This window comes from Corvus brachyrhynchos, unplaced genomic scaffold (genome assembly GCF_000691975.1).
Source record: "Corvus brachyrhynchos isolate BGI_N302 unplaced genomic scaffold, ASM69197v1 scaffold194, whole genome shotgun sequence".
Taxonomy (NCBI): domain Eukaryota; kingdom Metazoa; phylum Chordata; class Aves; order Passeriformes; family Corvidae; genus Corvus; species Corvus brachyrhynchos.
Genome location: NW_008237890.1, coordinates 455,378 through 462,838, shown reverse-complemented (window position 1 = coordinate 462,838; position 7,461 = coordinate 455,378). Strand labels below are relative to the sequence as shown.

Sequence of the window (7,461 nt, the reverse complement as noted above, 5' to 3'; positions counted from 1 at the left end):
TTTTCTTCCAAGCATTTCTGACAGAGACTTGCATAGGAAATGATGTTTGCTCCAACATGATCTCATTTCATTGTGTACTAGTTTGAAAACAAACTAGTGGGAGACACCAAGTCAGAATAACAATTTAATAGGGAAATAAAAGAAAAAAAATAAAGGCAGAAAACACTGGATTAAACTGACAGGGTCAGGATACAACCTGACTCCCTGTTAGGCAGGGTGGTGGTAACAGTCCGGTAGAATGGTGGCTGCAGTGGTCCTGTAGAAAGGGTCTGCTCTTCCTCAGAAGGTCCAGTGGTGGCTGTGTAGCTCCTGTCCTCTGGGAATCCAGTGGAAACGTTGTCTCTGGTGTTCAGAATCTCAGATTATATCCAGGATGGAATGCTTGGTTCCTCCCTCTGGGTGGAGCATCTCACAATGGGATGGTGAGTCATGAGGCCAAATGTTGATTAGCCTCATTAACAGAAGACAGTCTGGAGGGAGTTATCCCTGAGTCATGTGGCAGGGCATTGATGGGCCATTAACAGAAAGATAGTCTGGGGGAAGAAAGCAAGGAAACCTGGTTTCAACAGCTCATGAGGATGGTAATAGAATACACTGCAACCCAGGACACCTTGCCAACAGAGGACAGTGGAATCACAGGGCAGTAGCCCACCAACCTGTTCCCCCTGACATGTGAAATAGGTAACTGGACACCTGAACTTTACTATTCAATTGACAATTGCATTCAAAGGCAAATGAGGAAAACAAGGTAGAAGCAGAGCAGAAGTGCCCAAGCTTTCTCTGCACCCACAGTGTGTCAGCTCTGGGATGTATAGTGAGCACCTTAGGAGCTTCCTGAGCCCCAGAAGTGTGAGACAGAAAGGGCCACATGGGTGCTCCAGTGCATCTCCCTCGTGCTGAAGCTCACAGTCCACACATCCATAATCTGTATTACTTTTTCTTGCCAGTCATGTACTACATGTGGGATCTCCAGGTAGATATTAAGATTGCTGGTTCTGTAGGCTCCTAATTTTTTCAGACGCTGTATTTCTGATTCCTATTTCAGTGAAGCTTCTCTGGCTTTTGGCCTTTGATCATCTTCTGTAAGTGGTTCACGTAACTATAAAATTAGGACAAATATATCAAGGCTTAACCACTACATTTGAGGATCAACACAATCATATGATAACAACGAATTTTAAAATCATGTCACACAAATGGCAGGGCAGGGACACCCTCTCGGTGTCAGAAATGTGTGTGGTTGAAGCTCTGTTTGAGCTACAGTGTTCAAGTGTCTTTTGAGAACAGTTTTCATGGAAAAAAGTGCATAGCTCCATCACAACGTGCTTTGTAAAGTGCTTTTGAAAGAGAACAATGAGAATAAAAACCCTCTAGAGGGAGGAGTACGAAAAGACTGAGGTTTATTGAGAGAACTGTGACTGGATATGGTTAAAGTATGAAAGAAAAGGAGTTTAGAGTCAATGTAGAAAAGCAATATTTGCATTCCTGGCAGCTTTATTGGTTTTGCTTTGTGAAGATACTGGTAGAATAGGAATCCCCTCCCTTCAATCATATGATGAATCAGTGCTCTGGACAGGGTCCAGTTCCTTATCTATCTGGGTTCAAGTTACCCTACTTTCCCTATTTTTGTATGAAAACAATGATAAATGGAGATGTCTGTCACTAAAATGACATCGCTAAGATGGTGATTACACTTCTTAACTAACAACCCTGTAGCTGAAACAAATGGGTACAATTTTGAGCTAACATCTTGAGCTATCACAACCTTACATCTTCATTATGTCTTCTTTTTACTAACACAATGTAGATATAAAACAACAGCAGATTAGAGGGATAATGTATTAAACTGTGCTGATGCAAACTATTTAAAAGGCAAGATGTCAAGCAGTGTCTCCAAACATAGCACACATAATGTAAAAAAAACCTTAAAACAAATCACCATAATACTCTGAAGAAAACTAAAAAAAAAAGAGAAAGTCTTTCCAAGTACAAAATTATCCTGGAAATCCTCCTAACTTAGAATCTTGCACATAGCCAATGTAAAAGAAATTAATTCACTGAAAAACCACACAACACACAATGTTCAGGAAAAATATTGGCTGCTCAGAGAACATCTATCTCAATATTTCAGTATTTATCTTTGATCCCATACTTTAAAAAGTGTTAAAAGTTCAAAATCAAACCCAAGAAACTGGTTTAGATGCAAGCAACAACTACAAACTAAATCCTTGTTTAAATCGATCTAAAAGATTGGTGTACCACCAGTTACTTGTATTATAAAAATTCTTGCTTTAACTGGACAAATTTTTGCAACAGTGGTGATTTTTATAGGACGTGTATTTTGTAAATCAGCTTTGCAAACACTTCCTGAATAAGCCTCTGAAATATTTTTTGAACTTTCTTATATTTGACACTGGTGACATCTTGTGGTAATTTTAGTCAAGGTAAATAGCACCTGTTGCTTTTGCCATCCTTACTCTGCAGACTTGCTCACTGCTGAGTGATGGGGTCCTGCAATAGATAAAAGTGCAGCGTATAGCTTCAGGCTGAAGAGATACTAAATATTTTAATAAAATCAAACTAGCCTAAGTTAAATGTCAAAAGAAATCTCACTCTAGCCCCAGAAAGGAGAAAACAAAATCCAGCCAGTTATAACTGTAATTAGTCTGTACCAGAAAGTTAATGATTCCTTCTGGAAAAGACTAAACTCTTCTTGCTGAAGAGGGCTGGTTAATAAAGCAATGGGACAGATGGGGAAGTGTGTATGTAACTCTGAGATAAAGGGGACTGCAAATGTCACTGTCCTAAGTCTCCCCTCTTGTATGTCCTCTGACTACAACAATATTACATGGATGTTTTGTCATTCCCAAAGTTACAGTGAAAATCCACTATTAAATAAGAACTATCAGTATTAGCACAGTACAAAGAAAACAACTGATGAATCCTGTAAAAATCTGACAGTTTTATTTGCCCTTTTAAACCAAAATGCCTTATCCTGATCATTTACAAGGAAGAAACTGTTACCATGTGGCAAGTAGTAGGCCAAATTTTCAAGTGAAATAATTTTGTTGCTGCCTAGCATGGTCATAGTGACATGGATAGTTTTATCTGCCCCTGCAGGAAATATGGTTGAGGCTTTTATGTTGTTGTAATTTTCCCTGGCACTCTATATGTTTTTTTTTAAGAGAGGGGTATGTTGCAGAGCTAGGAAAGGAAACAGGTAGTAAAGGTACAGCTCCCATGAATGCTGGCCAAGGATATCTGCCCCTGTGAACTGCTTTATATAAGGGCAAAAAAAGTGGTTTTGAGAAGGGTTTGTAAGAGTCCCACATATGTGTTACACTTAGCAATGAACTTTAATGCCAGTGACATCAATGTAGTCTTGGATTTCAGTTAGGTGCTGAAACCTTAATGACGAGGACATTGGAAATCCCCCTTCCAAGGCACAGCCCAAGCACCCACAGCAAAACCAATGCAAGTGATCAGTTTTGGTGGAAATCAGCAGTCTGCACTGGTACCAGGAGCATCACAACATTAAGGAAAGCAATGGTGCATCTAGGGCTGAAATTCTATTGCCATAAGATGGCTATGATATATAGTAACAGTATGATGAAAAAGTACCTCACCCTACTCTGGGAATACCAGAAGGAGTAAGATACACATTTGCACAAGAGCTTTTAGATGATCACAAGAAAAAAAAAGTTAGAAAAAGCAGGGATTTCATGTCTTAGAGTTTGTGTGTAGAATACTATAAGTCTGAACTGCCCATGTTTTGAACAATCTGGTCTAGGTCTGATAGCAGGAGTAAATTACAAAATAAGGTCTCAGAGACTCATATCTAAAACTGCATTGAAAGCAATGGCAAAAACATCTGATAAGGATCATTAACTGCCTAATTCTGCTCTCTCATGTAACACTTCAAACTGGCTAAAAAGATTTACCCTAGTTACTACTAGTATTTCACCACTTTAGAGACATTTTCAGAAAAGAATTCGAAGTTATTTGTCATTTCTTTTAGTGAGATATACAAATGATAGGCTTTATGAAACACAGAATTATAGAATGACTGAGTTTGGAAGGCACCTCTGGAGATCCTGTGGTCTAACCCCCTGCTGCAGCAGAGCCACCTGGAGCTGGTTGCCCATGACTGTGTCCAGATGGCTTTTGCAGATCTCCAATGAGGGAGACTCAACAAACTGTATGGGCAACATGTGCCAGTGCCCAGTAACCCTCACAGAAAAAAAAAATTTCCTATTGTTCAGAGAGCACAGCCTGTGTTTCAGTCTGTGCCCACTGCCTCTGTTCCTGTCACTGAGCCCCTCTGAAGAGTGTGGCTCTCCTTGTTGCACTCTCTCTTTGGGCATTTTTATGTATGGATGAGTTCTTTTTCTTGGGCTGAACCCATCTCAGTCCTTTCTCACAAGAGATGTGGAAATACACACAGCTTTTTACTGGCTAGGCTAATAGTTCAATGCCTTAGAAAGCCTCGTGCAGCCTAGAGAGGTAGCACGGGCAACAATCCAGCATTTCAGTAGCTCTGAAAATGGCAAATAGTAGCTGCAAAGCTGATACCACTAGTAGAAGCAAAGAGGGAGAAATACAGCTCTTAGCTTGCCTATTTCCCACAACTAGAAGCTTTCAAAAGAAACAGAAGCACACAGATGCTCGCAGAAAGAGTTGCAAAGCCAAAAGAGGGCGGGCCCCGCCTTGGTCCTCTCTTTTATTCGGAGAAGGGGAAAGGGGAGGACTGGGGGCAGACCCGGGGTGACCGGCCAGTCAGACACGCTAAAGAGTTTGAGTTACATTTGGTTTTGCCCGCGCTTGGAACAAAGGGGTTCAGAGCACATGGCAGAGGCAAGTCCTGGCTTGTCTTGGGAAGGGGGAAGGGAAGCTTGGAACAGGCAGCAACAGAGACACTCTCCAGTCTCTTCAACATCTACTGAAGATTATTGAGAATGGTCTCACAGTGGTATGGGCCAGTTAACTCAGCACTCGTATCCCAACAGGGCTCTGGTATGTTCAGATTGCTTAAGTGTTCCCTGACCTAATCCTCTTCCACCAAGCATGTATTTTCCTTTCTCCACATTTTTCATGTGTCTCTGGGTTTTCTGAAGGATGGGATTGCTAGTAAAGACTGAGGCAAAGAAGGCATACCTATATATGTATTCTATAACATTCTATACAGTGTTTTCCTTGTCATAGAATCATGGAACACAGAACGGTTTGAGTTGAAGGAGCCTTAAACATCATCTAGTTTCAACCCCCCCTGCCGTGGGGAGGGACACCTTCCACTAGATCAGATTGCTCAGACCCCCATCCAATCTGGCCTGGGACACTTCCAGGACATTCACAAATTCTCTGGGCAACCTGTTCCAGTGTCTCACCACGCCCACAATAAAGAATATTTCCTGATATCTAATCCAAACCTACTCTCTTTCAGTTTGAAGCCATTCCCCCTTGTCTTGGCACTACATGCTCTTGTACGAAGTCTCTCTCCACATTTCCTGTAGGCTCCCTTATGGTACTGGAAGGCCACAGTTAGGTCACCCCAAAGCCTTCTCCTTTTCAGGCTGAATAAATCCAATTCTCTCAGTCTTTCCTCATAGGAGAGGTGCTCCAATCCCTCCAATATTCTGGGTGTCCCTCCTCTGGACTCAATCCAACAGTTCCATGTCCTTCCTGTGCTGGGACCCCAGAGCTGGATGTAGCCCTTCAGGTGGGGTCTCAGCAGAGCAGAGCAGAGGGGCAGAATTCCCTCTGGCCCTGCTGCCCACGCTGCTTTGGATGCAGCCCAGGACACGTTTGGCTTTCTGGGCTGTGAGTGCCCATGGCTCGTTAAAACACATGAGATCACCACAGACCCACTTCTCAAGCTTTTCCAGGTGCCTCTGGAAGGCTTTCTTCAGGTCTGATAACTGCACCACTCAGGTTGGTGTCATCTGCAAACTTGCTGAGAGTGCACTTGATCCCTCTGTTTAACTCTAATGAAGATATTAAATAACACTGGTCCCAGTGCAGACCCTTGAGCGACACCACTTGTCCCTGATGTCCATTGGGACTCTGAGCCATATGCCACCAACCAATCACTTTCTTATCCATCTAAGAGTCCACCCATGAAATCCATCTCTCTCCATTTTAAGGGAGAAGGATGTTGTAGGAGACCATGTCAAAGGCTTTACAGAAGTCCAGATAAATGACATCTGTAACCCTTCTCTTGCCCACTAATGCAGTCACCCCATTGTAGAAGGGCACTGAATTGGTCAGGCAGGACCTGCACATGGTGCAGCTGTGCTGGCTGTCCCGAACCACCGCCCTGTCCTACGTGTGCCTTAGCACAGCTTCTGGGAGGATCTTCCAGTGATCTTCCCAGGCACAGAGGGAAGGCTGACAGATTGGTAGTTCTCAAGGTCCTCCCTTCTACTCTTTTAAAAGATGAGTATGATGTTTTCCTTTTTCCAGTCACTGGGGTCCTCACCTGATTGTCATCAGTTTTCAAATATCATGGAGAGTGGCTTGGCAAGTATATAACGCAATTTCCTCGGGGTTCTGGGATGCACCTCATCTGGTCCTTTAGTCTTCTGTATGTACATGCAGGTTCTTTCCCTTTCACCAGCGGGACTGAGAACACTCTCTGGCCCAAAGAGCCCAAGTTTTCCCTAGCAGTATCATTTCCTTTCTCATGGAAGATCAGCAGGGATATTAATCAATGAATCAGACAAGCTTCTGCAGTCCCTACACATTATCCTGGACAGAGAACCCTGGCAGGCAGCAAACCTCTCTAATTGATATGTCAGGTCAACAGATGATTGCTTCTGTCCCCTGCAGCAAAGAGTCACCCATTGCAATTAATCACTGTTTCCTCCTGGTGGAAATTGCACCGTTTAGGGTCAGGTGGACCAGATAGTTTGCTTGAAGGCGCATGAAGCTCCAACTCAGCTTTGAGGATACTGAACCTATAATGCAGCTGCAAGCCTTTAGCTGAGATAAGAGCCTTCCTCTTTGTGCTATAAGGCACCTGCTTCCAACTCTTCCGTTCTCCAGAGGTTACACATACCTTCACATTAGGGGTGAACACTGCCAGCTTCTCAGCTGCAGGTGGGGCTGGTGGCTTTTCAAGCTGTTGGGTCTCAGAGAACATCCTGTCTGTCTCCCTTTCTTCTTCCCTTATGCTGTGCAGCCTGATCACTTCCTCTGGCAACTCCTCACCTTTGCAGCAAAGATCCTCCAAGACGTTACAGCTCCTGCAACAAATTAAAACCAAACAAGAGATTTCTTATGGAAACATAACAAATGTCAAAGTAGCTGCTGAAGTATAAATGTGTCTTTGGGCTGAACATCCTACTGTTATCAAGGAACTGTTTCACTTGCCAGAAATATCTTTCCCATATTACATATCTCAAACTTCTGCCACTGCATGCTATCACTATTTGTCCATGCAAGGATCCTCCTTCAGACCACATC

At 43.0% G+C, this 7,461-nt stretch overlaps 1 long non-coding RNA gene across 1 annotated transcript; it reads right to left on the bottom strand.

Moving 5' to 3' along the window:
- Nucleotides 1-386: 386 nt before the first annotated feature.
- On the bottom strand, nt 387-7,237 carry LOC108446361. Its single transcript, XR_001861530.1, has 2 exons — nt 7,055-7,237; nt 387-533 (listed from the first exon to the last, which is right to left on the bottom strand). It is a non-coding gene; the product is annotated as an uncharacterized LOC108446361 (long non-coding RNA).
- Between the last annotated feature and the right edge of the window lie 224 nt (nt 7,238-7,461).